The sequence below is a fragment of the Carcharhinus amblyrhynchos genome, chromosome 2 (assembly GCF_965287045.1).
Source record: "Carcharhinus amblyrhynchos chromosome 2, sCarAmb.v2.hapA, whole genome shotgun sequence".
Lineage (NCBI taxonomy): Eukaryota > Metazoa > Chordata > Chondrichthyes > Carcharhiniformes > Carcharhinidae > Carcharhinus > Carcharhinus amblyrhynchos.
This window is the reverse complement of record NC_137325.1, coordinates 34,617,581-34,634,386: the sequence shown is the minus strand read 5'-3', so window position 1 is coordinate 34,634,386 and position 16,806 is coordinate 34,617,581.

Below are 16,806 nucleotides of genomic sequence, written 5' to 3'. Positions count from 1 at the left end.
CCTCTCATTGCTACACTCAGCCGCCTGATTGGGTGGACTGAGGGAGAATTTAGCATGGCCAATGCAACTAACCAGCTCATCATTTGGACTATGGAAGGAAACCAGAACACTTAGAGGAAACACACACAGACATGTGGAGAACATACAGATTCCACACAGACAGCTGGGAATCGAACCCTGGTCCCTGGTGCTGCGAGGCAGCAATGCTAATCATTTTGTCACCATGCCACCCTATTTCCTTGCTGGGTTCTCACTGAGCTGGATCAAGTGACCTCCTGTGTTTCAGTTCAAAGACCTGAATGTGAGGAAGAAGGCAGTCCCCCAAGCTGTGAAAAAAAACATTTTTTTGACAATGTTTACTTGTCCCACCTAAACGTGTCCTGCTCTGAGAACAATAGTATAGGCCATTCTGTGAAAAACATCATCCAATGAAGTTACTGTGAAAATCCACTAGTTGCCACACTTCGGCGCCTCATTCCTGATCCAAAGGTGGCAATGTCTGCAGTACTGGCCCACTCATCTTCCACCTACCAGATCAGCACCATAAATCTGAAATACATTTAACAAACCCTTCAACTGTCTGAAATCAGTGGCACTTTTAAAATAGTAAATAAAGTGGATTATGGTAATCACAATTTAACAAGATTCAAAAAGCTGATTGACTGGATTGAGAGATCTAGCATGGTGAAAACCTTGTCAAAGTGCCTTTACAATGGATTACTTTAGTGTGGGGAAAATAGTTATGAGAGAAGGTCTGTTAGAGACTGCTGTCTGTCATAAATGTTGGTGGTAAGTGATGAAGACAGTGACGCTGTAATTTCATGGCCTTTCAATGTCATTTATTGAAGGAGGGTGTGAGGGAGCTGGATTAACATTACTAGAGATACAATCAGTAACACAGGGCACTGGGGGGAGAGGGGTTACTGAGTGACAGTGTGAGAGCACTGGATTAACATTAATAGAGATACAGTCAGTAACACAGTAATTCCTCTCCCCCAGCACCCTGTGTTACCGACTGTATCTCTACTGATGTTAATCCAGCTCTCTCACACTGTCACTGAGTAATTCCTCTCCCCCAGCACCCTGTGTAACTGACTGTATCTCTACTGATGTTAATCCAGCTCCGTCACACTATCACTCAGTAATTCCTCTCCCCCAGCACCCTGAGTGATAGTGTGACGGAGCTGGATTAACATCAGTAGAGATACAGTCAGTTACACAGGGTGCTGGGGGAGAGGAATTACTGAGTGACAGTGTGAGAGAGCTGGATTAACATCAGTAGAGATACAGTCAGTAACATAGGGCACTGGGGGGAGAGGGGTTACTGAGTGACAGTGTGAGAAAGCTGGATTAACATCAGTAGAGATACAGTCAGTTACACAGGGTGCTGGGGGAGAGGAATTACTGAGTGACAGTGTGAGGGAGCTGGATTAACATCAGTAGAGATACAGTCAGTAACATAGGGCACTGGGGGGAGAGGGGTTACTGAGTGACAGTGTGAGAGAGCTGGATTAACATCAGTAGAGATACAGTCAGTAACATAGGGCACTGGGGGGAGAGGGGTTACTGAGTGACAGTGTGAGAGAGCTGGATTAACATCAGTAGAGATACAGTCAGTAACATAGGGCACTGGGGGGAGAGGGGTTACTGAGTGACAGTGTGAGGGAGCTGGATTAACATCAGTAGAGCAGCGAGTTACAAACTGAAATCTGATTGGAATTGTGGTTGAGAGGTGATTGCCAGGACTGAGTTCCAGGCTGCAATCTAATTGAATGAGGGAGACCAGCAAAATTCTTCTGGAGACAATTCAACCCATAAGATTTTCAACCTTGCTTTACTGGACTCATGATCGTGAGATCAGAATCGGTCATCTGCCAGACCTTAGTCAAGCATTTTCCTGGGATTGTGGATGCCAGATACATCATGGATAGTTTCAGAAAACATACAGGAATAACCATTTGGCCTAGTAGCAAAACCCACCATCTATAACACCCATTGTTTTAGCAATAATTTAGTGATATTGGTTGAGGGATATATTTCAGTCATGGAGAACTTCCATGAAATTGTGCCATGGAATATTTCATTTTCAAAAATTTATTTACGGGATATAGGTGTCACTGACTAGACCAGCATTTATTGCCCATCCATAGTTGCCTTCAGAAGGTGGCAGTGAGTTGCCTTTTTGAACTGCTGTAGTCCCTGAAGTGTAGGTACACCCACAGTCCCTAGGGCGGAAGTTCCTGTCACTGGATCAAAAATCCTGGAATGGTGATAAATTTCCCAGTCAGGATGGTGAGTCACTTGGAAGGGAAGTCCAGGTGGTGGTGCTCCCAGGTAACTGCTCCTCTGAGCTTCTAGATAGTAGTGATCATATGTTTGGGAGGTACTGCCTCAGGATCCTTGGTAAGTTTCTGCAGTGCATCTTGTAGATGGTACATATGGCTGCCTCCTACATTGTTTGTCTGAGATGGTAGGATTGAATGTTGTGGAATGTTGAACAACCAAGTGGATTGGATGGAGTTGAGGATCATGAGTGTTGTTGGAGCTGCACACTCATACAGGCAAGTGGAGAGTATTCTATTGTAGTCTTGACTTGTGCCTTATAGATGGTGGACAGGCTTATGACCACGTGAGATGGGATGACAGAAGATTGACAAGATTTTTCAGTACTGCACTGGAATATCAGTCTAGATTTTGGTGCTCAAGTCTTTGGAGTGGGATTTAAACCCAAAGCTTTCTGACTCAGATGTGAGCTGTGGCTGTGACCTCCACCTGCTATCACTTCAGCATTGATCAGCTTAACCTCCCATCCTACCAGATGTAATGGAAAACAAATTCATTTAGTATGGACAACCTGCATCAATTAGCTGAGCCTGATATACTTAGACTCCCAAACAACACCAGCTTGCTTTTACATCGTGTTATAACCAGTCCCCAGGCAAGCTCCACAATTTGTTATAATTCCAGACAAAGTAGCCCTAAACTATTATGGTTCCTGGTGAGGAAGGATGAACTGGCTCCCCTTCTTTATTCAACCCCCTATGTTGGCCACAATAAGGTTAATTTAACCAGGATTCCTTCCCTCGTGGATTCCTTCTCCCAGTCCCAGTGGATTTATGCTTTAAAAGGAGCCAATTTAACCAGACTTTCTTGAGTTGAAAAAGGGTATTGGGAGAGATGGTTGTAAAGTAGACCTGGGTGTCATCAGCATAGGAATGAAAACTAATGCTTTGCTTTCAGATGATGTTGCCAAAGGGCAGCATGTAGAGGAATAGTGGGGGGTGGGGTTGAGGATAGATTCTTGGGTGACACCAGAGGTAGGAGTGTTGGAGCAGCAAGAGAAGCTGTTTTATTACATTTGCAATTGAAGTTAAAAGTGGACAAGTCAGATCCCAGAGTAAAATCTGGCTTGAAAGATCCTAATCTTTTGGCTGGAATGTTATGGCTGTTCATGCCGGCGGAACTTTCCCCTCCTGCCACAGTGAATGGCGATTTGGCTGGGTGCCAAATTCTCTGACTTCACTGCAGCGGGAGAGTAGAGTGAATGGCCAGGAAGATCACACCTTTTATTCTTTTAGAAACTATGGAATTAAGTGTCAAGCCAGAGGATACAATTCCAAAGGATGGGTGACCCACAACCTACAACTAACCAAAGACATATTGAACTGTTTAAAGAAGACTTGTGTTTTTTTATTAACAAACTAGAATAAAAGACACTGATCAAAAATTGACTGATACTGTAAAGGGACCCTTCTGGAAAATTCTAATTAGGTCATACTGAGAGACCTGTCCTAAGAGGACATGGGATTTCACACCCAAAGAGGTGTCAAAACCCAGTTCAAATAGAGACATATGAAATGAAGGTCTATAGAATGAAAAAGGCCAGACTTTTAAATCACTGTCTCTGTGTAACTATGGGGTTGGGTGGTTTCCAATCAGCTACAACCCATCAAACATCTAAAAACCATCTCCAGTTGATTTATATCTCAATGCGTCAAACAGTTTCTGAAATGTAAACAAAATGGATTTTGGATTTTAGTTGAGTTCCTTTCCAGGAATAGACAGAGAATTTAGTTTAAAACCAGCTCTGAAAATCAGAGAGCAAGATAAGCGAGAGGCAAGAAAAAACACCAATCTTCTAGGTCACTGCTGTAGAGACAAGAAGGCCATTTCTCTCTCTGTAGGCAAATGTTTTTACAGGGAGAAGCAGACAATAAGAAGTAAAGAACAGTCACCTTGGCAGAGATAAGCAAACCATCTCTTTCTGAAAACAATCAAAAGATGCCTTCTTTGACAGAGTGCAAACTGAACAAAACCAACTCCAGCGTCCTACCAAAATCACCTAACTTGATGTCCACAACACTTCACAAACTGTGCCTCGTGTACAAGCAGATTTACTCATAAATTCTTTTATTTGAACTCTTAACTTACTTATCATTGGTGTCTGTGCATATGTGTTGCCATTTTTTTTTAATCCTTCACAGGATGCCGGCATCATTTGCTGGGCCAGCATTTTGTGGCTCATCCCTAACTTCCCTCCATTTCAGAGGGCATTTGACAGTTAACAATATTGCTGTGGGTCTGGAGTCACATGTAGGCCAGACCAGATAAGGATGGCAGATTTCCTTCCCTATAGTCCCTGAATAAACCAAATAGGTTTTTACAACAATCAACAATGGTTTCATAGTCATCCAGATTCCAGGTTTTTATTGAATTTAAATTTTACCATCTGCAGAAGTGGGATTTGAACTAGGGTCCCCAGAACATTACCCTGGGTCTCTGGATTACTAGTCCAGTGACAATACCATGAGGCCACTGCCTCCCTTTACGTTCTAGTAATTAATACATCTAGGGGGAAATTTTTTCATGGGTATCAGAGCGGGCGAGGGACTGACCATGGAAAAGTCCATTGACCTCGGGCTGGATTTTCTGGTTTTGGGACGAGCATAGCCAAAAACTCCTGTCCTTATTCTTTCATTGGCTCAAGAAAACTTACTTTGGTTTCTCCTTAAAAGTTAAATGCATTTGGACTACAAATAGTATCCACGAGGAGAGAATTTTAAACAAACTTTTGTTGTGATCAAACGAGGGAATTGAATGAAAAGGGAGACAACTCATTTCTCCTCACTCAGTCGTAACAAAAGTTATTGAAGAAATTCACAGGAACCTGCTGATGAACTTTTAACATCAAGAATAAAATATTTATTCAACAAGAAAAATCAACAATACAACGCCAGGTGTAGGTTGGAAAGATCTTAATACAAACAGAAGAAAATGAATTAATTATTCACTATTCCTTCAACTCAGCTTTATCTTTACAGACACACATTGGAAAAGATAAAATCGTTTACCGTACCTATCTTGTGCTCTAAAATTTAGGGTAAGCATACACCATACTCAAAAATAATTGACTGATGCGACCAAAGCAGAATCCATGGATTTCTTGACAATCCTCCCAAATTCTTATTGCACCATGAATCAATCAGCCTTATTGAAATTCTGTCTTTTGTACAAAGGCTTCTAATCTCCATGTTTGAAGCACTCACCTTGAAATTCTCTCATCAAAAGTTGCTCCCACTCAGATAGCTTCAACAAGGATCCACCTCCAATGTTTCAATCTTGTCTTCCAATATTTATTTCCCTGGGAATTCCAAGTATATTCACGCTCCAACTTCCAAACACTACTGCAGAATCCTGGCCATGCCAAGTAGAACATCACTGCTCCAAAAAGGTAGCCTGGCCTGCATCACAGAGTCACTAACATTTGGCTGCCATCTTAGATCTTCAGGGCTTCTCTCAAGCCTGCTTTGCTTTGAGTCTGTCCCCCGCAGCTTTTCCCTGCTCCTGCCATTTGCCGGGATGCAATGGGAATTATCTCTGGTCATTGTCTTTGACCCTGTCTAGGGTTTTCTTTTGGGACCTCTTTCTGCCCACTCCTTGGTTTGGGACCTCCCCCTGTGGTTTCCTGCACCTTGGGATACCTCCTCTGGAATGGTGATCCAGTCACAGGTCACCTGCCATGCAGTTTTGCATCACTTCACTTTATTCCTTATCTTCAGCAGAGGCAGGCAGGCAAGGCCAGTTCCCAGCCTAAAGAATGTAAATGTGTGTGTGCATGTGCGTGCGTGTGTGTGTGTGTCACTTTCCTGACTCTCATGTGTGAAAGGCTCCAAATTATGTAAAAAAAAATCCCAAACTGCCCAGCCATTGCCCGGCTGGTGAATGCACGGGAATTGCGAGGCCTATTGGGGACTGAGTTTCCAACTGCTGATTTTAAAACTAAGCTGAGTCTTTTGTTTCTCTTGAGTTTCATCATAGTTGTAAGTGATTCCATGACTATGATCAACTCTTTACATCAGCTCCCAGTCATACAATGCCTCAATTTTAAAAGTCTCATTCTTGTTTTCAAATTCCTCCCTGGTGTCACCCTTCCCTACCTTTACCACCTCCTCCAATCCCAAAATCCTCTGAGTTTTCTAGACTCTCCCCGTGCCTCCACCCCTCTCCCCGTACCCACCCCCTCAGTTTGAATCACTCCATCAGAGGCAGGCAGATGACTTCAGCTGTTTTGTCCTTTAATCTCTGGCACTCTGCCTCTCGACCTTTCAGACTCTCTTTCCACCTTTAAGATGCTTTAAGCAAAGAAATTCACAGGAATCTGCTGATGAACTTTTAACATCAAGAATAAAATATTTATTCAACAAGAAAAATCAACAATACAACACCAGGTGTAAGTTTGAAAGGTCTTAATACAAACACAAGAAAATGAATTAATTATTCTTTATTCCTTCACCTCAGCTTTACAGACAAACATTTGGAAAGATAAAATCATTTACCATATCTTCCCCTTTAAGCAAATCTGTCTTCGTCTGCCCTAACATTGCCTTACGTGACTGTTTTACTTCATAATACACCCTGTGAAGGACCTTGGGATATTTTATTACATTAAAAGTGCTTCATAAATATAAGTTGTTTTAGAGCCGGCTGAGCTTCCAGAGTTTGGGTGGGGAGGTGCGGTGGGGGGTGGGGGGTGGGGAGTGGGGGGCAGTGAAATAAGGCAGTGATTTGACAATGAGGATGAGAATTTTACAATTCAGGAATTGTTGTAGTGGAACCAGTGAAGATCAGTGGGGATATGGTGACCTGGATCTGGCATGAGTTAGGATTTAAGCAGCAGAGTTTTGGATGAATTCAAATTGAAGCATCTTGTAGGGTGGAGAGGCTGGCCTCCCTGCTGGGAGAGCATTCAATTAGTCATGTCTACAAGTAGCGAAGGCCTGGATCACAGCTTCAGCAGCGCAAGAGGGAGAGGCAGGACAGAGATGGATGCTGTTAGAAAGGTGGAAGCAGGCAGTGTTGATGTTGAGAGGATTATAAGGTCAGGAGTTCACCTCAGAGTCGAATAGGATGCCAAGGTTATCAATGATCTGGTTCAGCCTCAGGCTGAGGCCAGAGAGGGCAGTGGATTCAATGACTAGGGAATGGATTTTGTGACAAGGTCTTAAGGCACTGACACGACCTTCCCAATATTTAACTGCAGGAAATTTCTGCTCAGCAATACTGGATGGTGGGTAAGCGTTGTGACAAATCAAAACGTTTGAGAGAGGCAGTGGTGAGATAGAGCTGCGTATCGTCATAACTGTGCATTCATCATGAGGAGCAGCAAGTGGATGAGAAACAGAGAAGACTCTGGGTAGATTCTGGGCATGATGGGGGATACCAGAGTTCACTACTTCTATCTTTTACTCTCATTTTATGCTTCTAAAACTTTTATTCTACCTCTTTTAAACTCTCTAACAATGCTTTAATTTGATCTCTTACAGATTTGGCACTTCCCTGCTGCAATCACTTTCGCATTAAGTTGATCTCTCTCTACACCCTAACTATGACTGTAACACTTCATTTTGCACTCTCTCCTTTCCTTCTTTATGAACAGTATGTTTTGTCTGTATATTGTGCAAGGAACAATTCTTTTCACTATATACTAATACATATGATAATTATAAATCAAATCAAAAAGTTATGAGATGGAAGATGAGTTGTTGCAGTCTATTTTCCAGAAAGTTGTAAATTTACTACGCCAGGCAGTCCTTGGTGATTGGATTATCCGTTCAGTAGTGGTCATTGGCACTGGGGACCCCACTTTGTGCCATGGAGTTTATTTATTAGTGTCACAAGTAGGCTTACATTTAACATTGCAATTAAGTTACTGTGAAAAACCCCTAGTTGCCACACTCCAGTACCTGGTCGGGAGAATTTAACATGGCCAATGCACCTAACCAGCACATCTTTTGGACTGAGACCCAGAGGAAACCCATGCAGATGTGGGGAGAACGGTGACCCAAGCTGGGAATTGAACCCAGGCCCCCGGCGCTGTGAGGCAGTTATGCTAATCACTGTGCAAAGAAGGCCCCTCCTCTCAGAGCCTGCTGGAAATCCACATATGGTTTATCTTGTGGTCTCCCCATGTGGCGAGGCCCATCCTGAGGCCGGTAAACTGGTTGCCCACCTCCAGTTCGCACCACCCTTTCTTTTGGGAATGTCCTGTTGACACCTACTGCTGCCACTTTAAGGACACTTCCCGCTTCCTGATCCATCTCCAGAGGTCTGATTATAATCCAATCCTATTGTCCCTACTTTACTGTCAAAGAATCCACTGGTTATTGGAGCTGATGGTATAGGGATTATTGGAGAGGAGTTTAAAATGATGGAATGCATTTGTTCTTTATACCTAATACACCCCCATGATCTTAGCATCATAGAATCCCTGCAGTACAGAAGGAGGCCATTTAGCCCATCAAGTCTGCACCAACCACAATCCCACCCAAGCTCCATTCCCATAACGCTACATATTTACCCTGCTAATCCCCCGACGCTAGTGTCAATTTAGCATTTTCTTGCCTTTTAAGATATTATTGAAACGTTTCTGAGAGGCTGATAGAAGTGAACTTCCTTTCTGGCAGTTTTTGAGAAACGTTGAAAATGTTATGATAAAAATATACTTCTAAAGAATGTTCTACATCAACATACCGATGAGCATTTCACTCACATCTCTTTAGGAATTGATTATCTGCAGTCCCACTTGTTTGTAAAAGCTCCATGACCCGATTCGAGTGAAGGCTGCAAAAGGCCCTGAAGGCAGCAAGAAAAACAAATAGTGGAGCAGACTATCTGATCCAGAATCCCTGGGTGAGGTGTGGGCGGAGTGGGGGGGGGGGTGGTCTGCATACAGAGAAGAGTTAACCATTAAGCCTGCAATTTAATAGTGGCTTCTAATATAGATCAAAGAATAGTCGTCCAAATCAAAACACTTGAAATATATTCACACCACTTGGTTAAAGCTTCTTACCACTTTAAAAGGCATACTGGTGCCAGAGTCACACTGTCTTTGCATGCTGGAATCAATATGAAACAATTTATGGGCTCTATTCTGTGAATTCCTGTCCTGAGTATGGATGGATCAGAGAAGGGAGGACAATTTTGTGTCTAATCAGCTTTATCCTGGACAGGATCTTACAGTCCATGTTTATGAGAGCTATGAGTCTCTAACCGCTCTGTAGCCAGTCAGAGCCTCTGCTTCCTCAGGAGGGACAGTGTTTGGATTCAGATGCTATTGCAAACTTATTTGCTGAAAATTTTGAGCAGTTTCCATCTCTTTGGGGGCTGCCCTTCTTGCTTTGTCCCTCAGTTTATTAGATTGCATTGATTTGATTTGCCAAATAGAATGGCATTTAGCCGAAGAGGTTTTTTTATAAATGGGAGGAATCTTGCTGAGGTGTGGGGTGGTTTGCCTGCTGGCTGGGCAGCTGGTGAGAGACATGCATTGCCTCTTTTTGGGAAGGCCTGTCAAACCACAAAGCGGCAGCAAGGCCAATGGCAAGCCTTCCCCTCGAATCAAGACCCTGGGGTGGAGTTCTCACTCACCATGAGCTGTTGGCCAATCAGCCGTCAGCAGCTCTTGTGCTCAACAGTGCCCCCTGGAGGTTGCGCCTGTTGCTGGAAGGACAGGCCCCGGAATGCCAGGATTATGAAGTGACCCATGCCACATATAATTAAGTGGGTAGGTTTTGGGAGGTGAGGGTCACTGGGAGAGGAGTGAAAAGGGGTCGACAGCAAGGGCAGAGGTTGGCTCTTAGTGGGCCTCCCATTGCTCGATATCCAGTCATTCAATGGGGCAAACTTTCCGTTCTGCCCACCACAGGAATCAGTGGGCAAGGGGTGGACCATGGAAAAGTCCGTTGACCTCAGATGGCTTTTCTGGTTTTGGAGCGAGCGCAGTTGGAAAATCCCATCTGGTGTCTTTGATCAGTGATGACTGCCTGCATGGGATTCATTGCCACGCAGCCACATAGCAACAGGCCCTCTTGGAGCTGGGTTAATACCACTAGTGGTAGCTTCGGGCCCTAAATAGTCATAATTGGCCACTTAAAGGCCTCAGTGTCTGGCGGGGTGGGAGGTCAAACTTGGGTCTTCTCACTCAGTTTGTAATTCTGGCAGAGGAGGGAAGGTGTCAGAGTTCAGGTTCTCCACCATCCCCCCCTCAGTAAATGCCTTTCCCGCCTACAAGACCAGAGAGAACAGAAGACTCCACCCACAGCTTCCTACCACATTCCCAGTAGATTTACATGAATGAAAGGGCTTCCATTTATATAGCACCGTGCACGACTCAAAGTGTTTTACAGCTGCTGAAGTGGCACTTGAACTTATAGCTGTCCACTCAGAGGCAAGAACATTACCAACTGCATCAGACTTTTTTGCTCTTCAGGTAGTTTTTTTTAATCGTCTTTTGAAAGCTAATAAAGAACTTTTGTCCTATTTACTTTTCACTGCTGATTTTCGTTGACAATGCGATTGCGAGCTTGAGCGTATGATTTTCCTTTGCTGAATTAGATTGTTGTTGCTTTAGGCAATTTGTGAAAGCCAGATTGATTTGTTTTATCCAACTTTCTAAATTTAGCCTTGCAGCAGCCAGCTTGAATTCTCCACCCTTTTCTCTTCCACATACTGACGAGGGAGCTGAAAGGTGTTACCTGTCCAAAGCTGCTGTGTCCTCTCTCCCTGTGTCATGGTAGGCTCATTTAATTTTCTTTTCCTTGCGCGGTTGACCTTGTATTCTTGCGCTGCTGAGCCGGTGCCTGCCACGATACACTTGCAGTTAACCCAAGAATTTATTCATATTTCAAATTGAGCGCTATTGTAAAGTGGTTTGAACCTTGCCCTGAAACTGAGGGCTAGCTGGATTTTCAAATCAAGTTTGGAAACTCAATACCCGGATCATTTCCATATCCTCACCCGGTGCCACAGCCTAGTCAGATGAACACCATGTGATTCTTTATTCTTTCATGGGATGTGGGCATCACTGGCAAGGCCAACTTTTGATGCCCATCCTTAACTATCCCTGAACTGAGTGAGTGGTTTGTTTGGCCATTTTGGTGGGCAGCTAACAGTCGACCACATGGATCTGGAGTCACATGAGGGCAAGATAGGATAAGCATGGCAGACATTAATGAGTCAGAAGGGTTTTTAACAATTGATGATGGTGCAGCATGGCGGCACAGTGATTAGCACTGCTGCCTCACAGCTCCAGCGACCTGGGTTCGATTCCTGGCTTCGGATACTGTCCGTGTGGAGTTTGCATGTTCTAGCCACATGTGTGTGTTTCCTCCCACATTCCAAAAGACGTGCTGGTTAGGTTCATTGGCCATGCTAAATTGTCCCTTGGTGTCTTGGGATGTGTAGGTTAGAGGAATTAGCGGGGTAAATGTGTGGGGTGACAGTGATTGGGTCTGGGTGGGAAGTTGTTGGTGCAGACTTGATGGGCTGAATGGCCTCTTTCTGCACTGTAGGGATTCTACGATGACAGTTGTCATGCTCACCATTACTGAGACAGGTTCTATATTCCAGATTTATTGCCATGCTGGGATTTGAACTCTGCTAGTCCAGTGACGTTGTTACTTCACCACCGTCTCCCACTCGTTTTGAAATATAAATGCCCTAATGAGGCCAGAAGAGAGCTCGATGCCCAATGGTCCAGAGTTTCTCCAGGAGGCGGGAGCTGCCTGTAGTGCACGAGAAGCAAAGGCAGGTCCAGCCATGCTGGGGATTGCTGGTGCTTTACTGAAGGGACCAGGCATCATGTTAGAGGCCCAGCAGCATGAACAGTCCATATAGTCAAATCAGAGGTAACGTGAACACTCCGGCACAAGCCTCCTCACCCCATCAACCTCCCCATTCTCATCAAGCCCCCCTCCACCACCATCAATCCCCCATCTCCACCCCACCTCCATCAACACACCCCCCCACCTTGACCAATCTCCTCACCCCCATCAATTCCTCACCCACATCCAATTCCCCACCCTAATTAACACTCCACTCCATTGACACCCCCACCCCCACCCTCGGCAGGTCCCAAGACTTCTCCAAGCTTTGGTAAAACTTCCACTTTACAGCTGAGAGCTGTAATGCACACCAGATTGTTTGGGTTATCCAAAACCACATTTTCAAATTGCATTCTCACCCGAATTGACGTGTTACCAAGCAACATAAGGAGCTTAGTGGTCCATTAATTGGAGGCCAGTAAGTTTCCCATTCTTGCTTCCTGCCATCCTTTTTAAACATTGGACTGCTTTCCTGAGGCTTAGGGACCCAGAGATCCAATGTAATGTTTAACCATGCTAGGTCCTGATCTAATCACACCATCGCTGGCAATTGAAAATTCAGCCCTAAATATGTACAATATAAGTTGAGTGTTGCCCCTCCACTAATCAAGGGAGCCATATTTGGGGCCTGATGTAAATTCAGGCTGTGTTTCCACTATTAATGTAACATGGGCCTGAAGTGAAATTCCTTCGTACGATCTGTTATAGCTGTAGAGTGAAAGCATTCTAAATTATTTCTCAGTCGTGATCCTAAGCAAAATGAATTCATATTCCATGCCTTGTTTAATGAAGATACCAAATGTGAGTTAAGATCAGTGCTGCCCTTTTATGTCGCTGGATCCAACCAGCCTGTGACATGAATCAATATACAGGATGCAGATGCATCAGCTGGACATTGACACTTTCTTCAGCAGAGTAGACACATGCCTGAGGGAGGGAAGAAACCGAATGAAAAGCCTCTGTAATTCTTTCAGAAGTCAGGTTTCCCAAAGGCCAGAAGGTTATTGATGGAACCTCTGTCACCATCCAGGCTGCTAGACAGAATGCCATTGTCAATGATCAGCATATAGAATCACATATGTCAACACCCTCTCTTAAAGTAGTACTTGGAATTCACTTACTTAACAGCACTCTTCCGCATCCAATTTATTTGAAGACAAAGGCAGAAAAATTAAGAATGGGTCTCAGAAGAGAAAAGCTATGCTCCATAGCATTGGCAAATGATACACTCTCAAACAGGATCAAACTGACATCCTGAGTAGCACTAAAGTTGATCATAAAGATCACTGGAGACAGAACCAATCTTTCTCTTTAATCTCCCCAGAGCTCTGAAGAAGTCACACAAACTCAAACATTAACTCTTTTGGTTAGACTTGATTTATTATTGTCAAATGTATTTGTTTACAGCGAAAGTATTGCTCCTTGTGTGCTACACAGACAAAGCATACCGTTCATACAGAAGGAAATGAGAGAGTGCAGAATGTAGTGTTACATTCATAGCTAGGGATTGAGAAAGATCAACTTAATACAAGGTAGACTCATTCAAAAATCTGACAGCAGGGAAGAAGCTGTTCATGAGTCAGTTGGTATGTTATCTCAGACTTTTGTATCTTTTTCCCGCATGGGGTCCTTGATTATGCTGGCTGCTTTTCCAAGGTAGTGGGAAGTGTAGACCAACCAACGGGGGGAGAAACCTCATCCTTACCAATCTGTTGGCTGCAGATGCATCTGCTCATGACAGTATCGGTAAGAGTGACCACCACACAATCTTTGTGAAGACCAAGTCTTGCCTTCACATTGAGAATAACCTCCATCGTGTTGTGTGACACTATCACCATGCTAAATGGGACAAACTTTGAACCAATCTAGCAGCTCAAAACTGGGCATCTAAGAGGCATTATGTGCCATCAACAGCAGCAGAACTGTACTCCAGCACATTCTGCAGCCTCATTGCCCGACATATCCTCCATTCAACCATTACCATCAAGCCTGGGGATCAACCCTGGTTCAATGGAGATTGCAGGAGAACATGCCAGGAGCAGCACCAGGAATACCTAAAAATTAGGTGCCAACCTGGTTAAGCTACCAACAGGACTATTTGCCTGCCAAACAGCATAAACAGCAAGTGATAGAGCTAAGCAAACTCACAACTAATGGATCAGATCTAAATTCTACAGTCGTGCCACATCCATTCGTGAATCACTGGAGGAGGAGTCTCCACAAATATCCTCATCCTCAATGATAGAGGAACCCAGCATATCAGTGCAAAAGATAAGGCTGAAGCACTTGCAACAGTCTTCAGCCAGAAGTACCGAGTGGATGATACATCTTGGCCTCCTCCAATGGTCCCCAACATCTCAGATGTCAGACTTTAGTCAATTTGATTTACTCCATGTGATATCAACAAACAGTTGGAGGTGCTGAATGCTGCAAAGGCAATGGGCCCTGATAACATTCCGGCAATGGGAGTGAAGACTTGTCCTCCAGAACTTGCCGCTCCCCTAGACAAGCTCTTGCAGTAAAGTTACAACTTTGGCATCTACCCAACAATGTGGAAAATTGCCCAGGTATGTCCTGTACTCAAAAAGCAGGACAAATCCAACCTGCAATTACCCAATCAGTCTACTCTTGATCATCAGTAAAATGATGGAAGGGGCCACCAACAGTGCTATCAAGCAGCACCTGCTCAGCAATAATCTGTTCTGTGATGCCCAGTTTGGGTTTCGCCACTTAGCTCCAAACCTCATTATAATCTTGGCTCAAACATGGACAAAAGAGCTGAATTCTGGATATGAAGTAAGAGTGACAGCCCTTGACATCAAGGCCACATTCAACCAACTGTAGCATCAAGGAGCCTTCGCCAAACTGGAATCAATGGATATCAGGGGGCAAACTCTCCGCTGGTTGGAGTCGCACCTTATATATAGTGGATTGCAGCAATTCAAGAAAGAGGCTCACCACCGCCTCCCCAAAGGCAACTAAGGATGGGCAATAAATGCTAGCCAGCCAGCGATGCCCATGTCTCACGACTGATTTTAAAAAAAAGAGTCAATGGATGGGAGGTTGGTTTGCACGATAGATTGGGCTTTGTTCACGACCTTTTATAGTTGCTTATGTTTTTGGATGGAGTAGGAGCCATACCAAGCTGTGATACAACCGGAAAGAATGCTTTCTATAGTGCATCTGTAAAGTTGCAGTGAGTCATAACGGACATGCCAAATTTCCTTAGCCTCCTGTGAATGTAGAGGCCTTTTCTCCTTTCACAGATGCTGCCAGATCTGTTGAGTCTTTCCAGCATTTTCTATTTTAATAATGGGAGGAAACCATGTTCCATTGGAACTCCAGTGGAAGAGGCGAATCCAACTCTGCATTTATGCGTTATAGTCCTCTTGGACCCGAAAATCCCCACTGTAATCCCATTCTATTGTGCTGCATCTGGAGATGACCATGAAGCTAGTTGCTTCATGTTAACTTCTATTGTGGCTGTCTGCATTCTGGCATATCTCCCGTTCTCTGATATTGGGGAATAGACCATCTGGATTTACTACCACCCAGAGTGACAGAAGCTTTATTCATTTCTGGCCATTCCCCTGTATCCCACAGCCTGTCCAGCTCTTTAGCAATGAAGTTTCTGGTCCCACAGCACGTTGAAATTGGACAAGGATATGCTCTATATTTGTGTGAAAGAAGTCTCTAGCTATGGGGCTTGAGCAGCTGGGTTATTTTCACTGGAGCACAGCTGTGAATGCTCATGTAACTGTCATGTCTTCTCTGGTGTTTGCCATTGCTCTGTTGGAAGCTCTGTTTGTTGGAATTAGAGGATGTGGCTTCAAGTCCTTGTGATAAAAACTGGAGCCTGACAGTGCACTACTGAGGACCTGTTGTAAGATCTATATTTTCAGTCAGCACAGTGGCAAAGTGGTTAGCACAGCTGCCCCTCAGTGCCAGGGACCAGAGTTCAATTTCCAGCTTCGGGTCACTGTCTGTGTGGAGTTTGCACATTCTCACCGTGTCTGCATGGGTTTCCTCCAGATATTCCATTTTCCTCCAATTGTCCGAAAGACATACTGGTTAGATGCATTGGCCATGCTAAATTCTCTGTTTACCTGATCAGGCGCCAGAGTGTTGCTACTAGGGGAATTTCACAGTAACTTCATTGCGGTGTAAGCTTACGAGTGATACTAATAAATAAATAAACTTAGGCCCTCTCAACCTATTTGGTTGATGTGAAATATCCCATGATATTTTTAAGAAGTGGTGAAGAAGACCACGGCCAAATTTTATCCTTCAACTAATAATTTTTAAAAAATGATCTAATCTTTGTTGCATTGCTATTTTTTGGAAGCTGGCTCTGTGCAAATTATCTGCCATGTTTCTTATAACAGTAGCTACACTTCATAAGTGCTTTGCTGGATATAAAACATTTTGGGATGTCCTGAGGATATAAAAGGCAAATATATCAATCCAAGTTCTTCCTTTCTTTATTGTATCCCTATGCATGATGTGAAATCTCTTCATGTTCAGCTTCTCACCAGGAGCACAGTAATGTTGAATGAATCCTATGCAAAAACAACTATTTCTTTTGATGGTAAAGTATCATTCTCAGATGTTGCCATTAGCCTCCTCCCATGTCCTTGTCAACCATCGC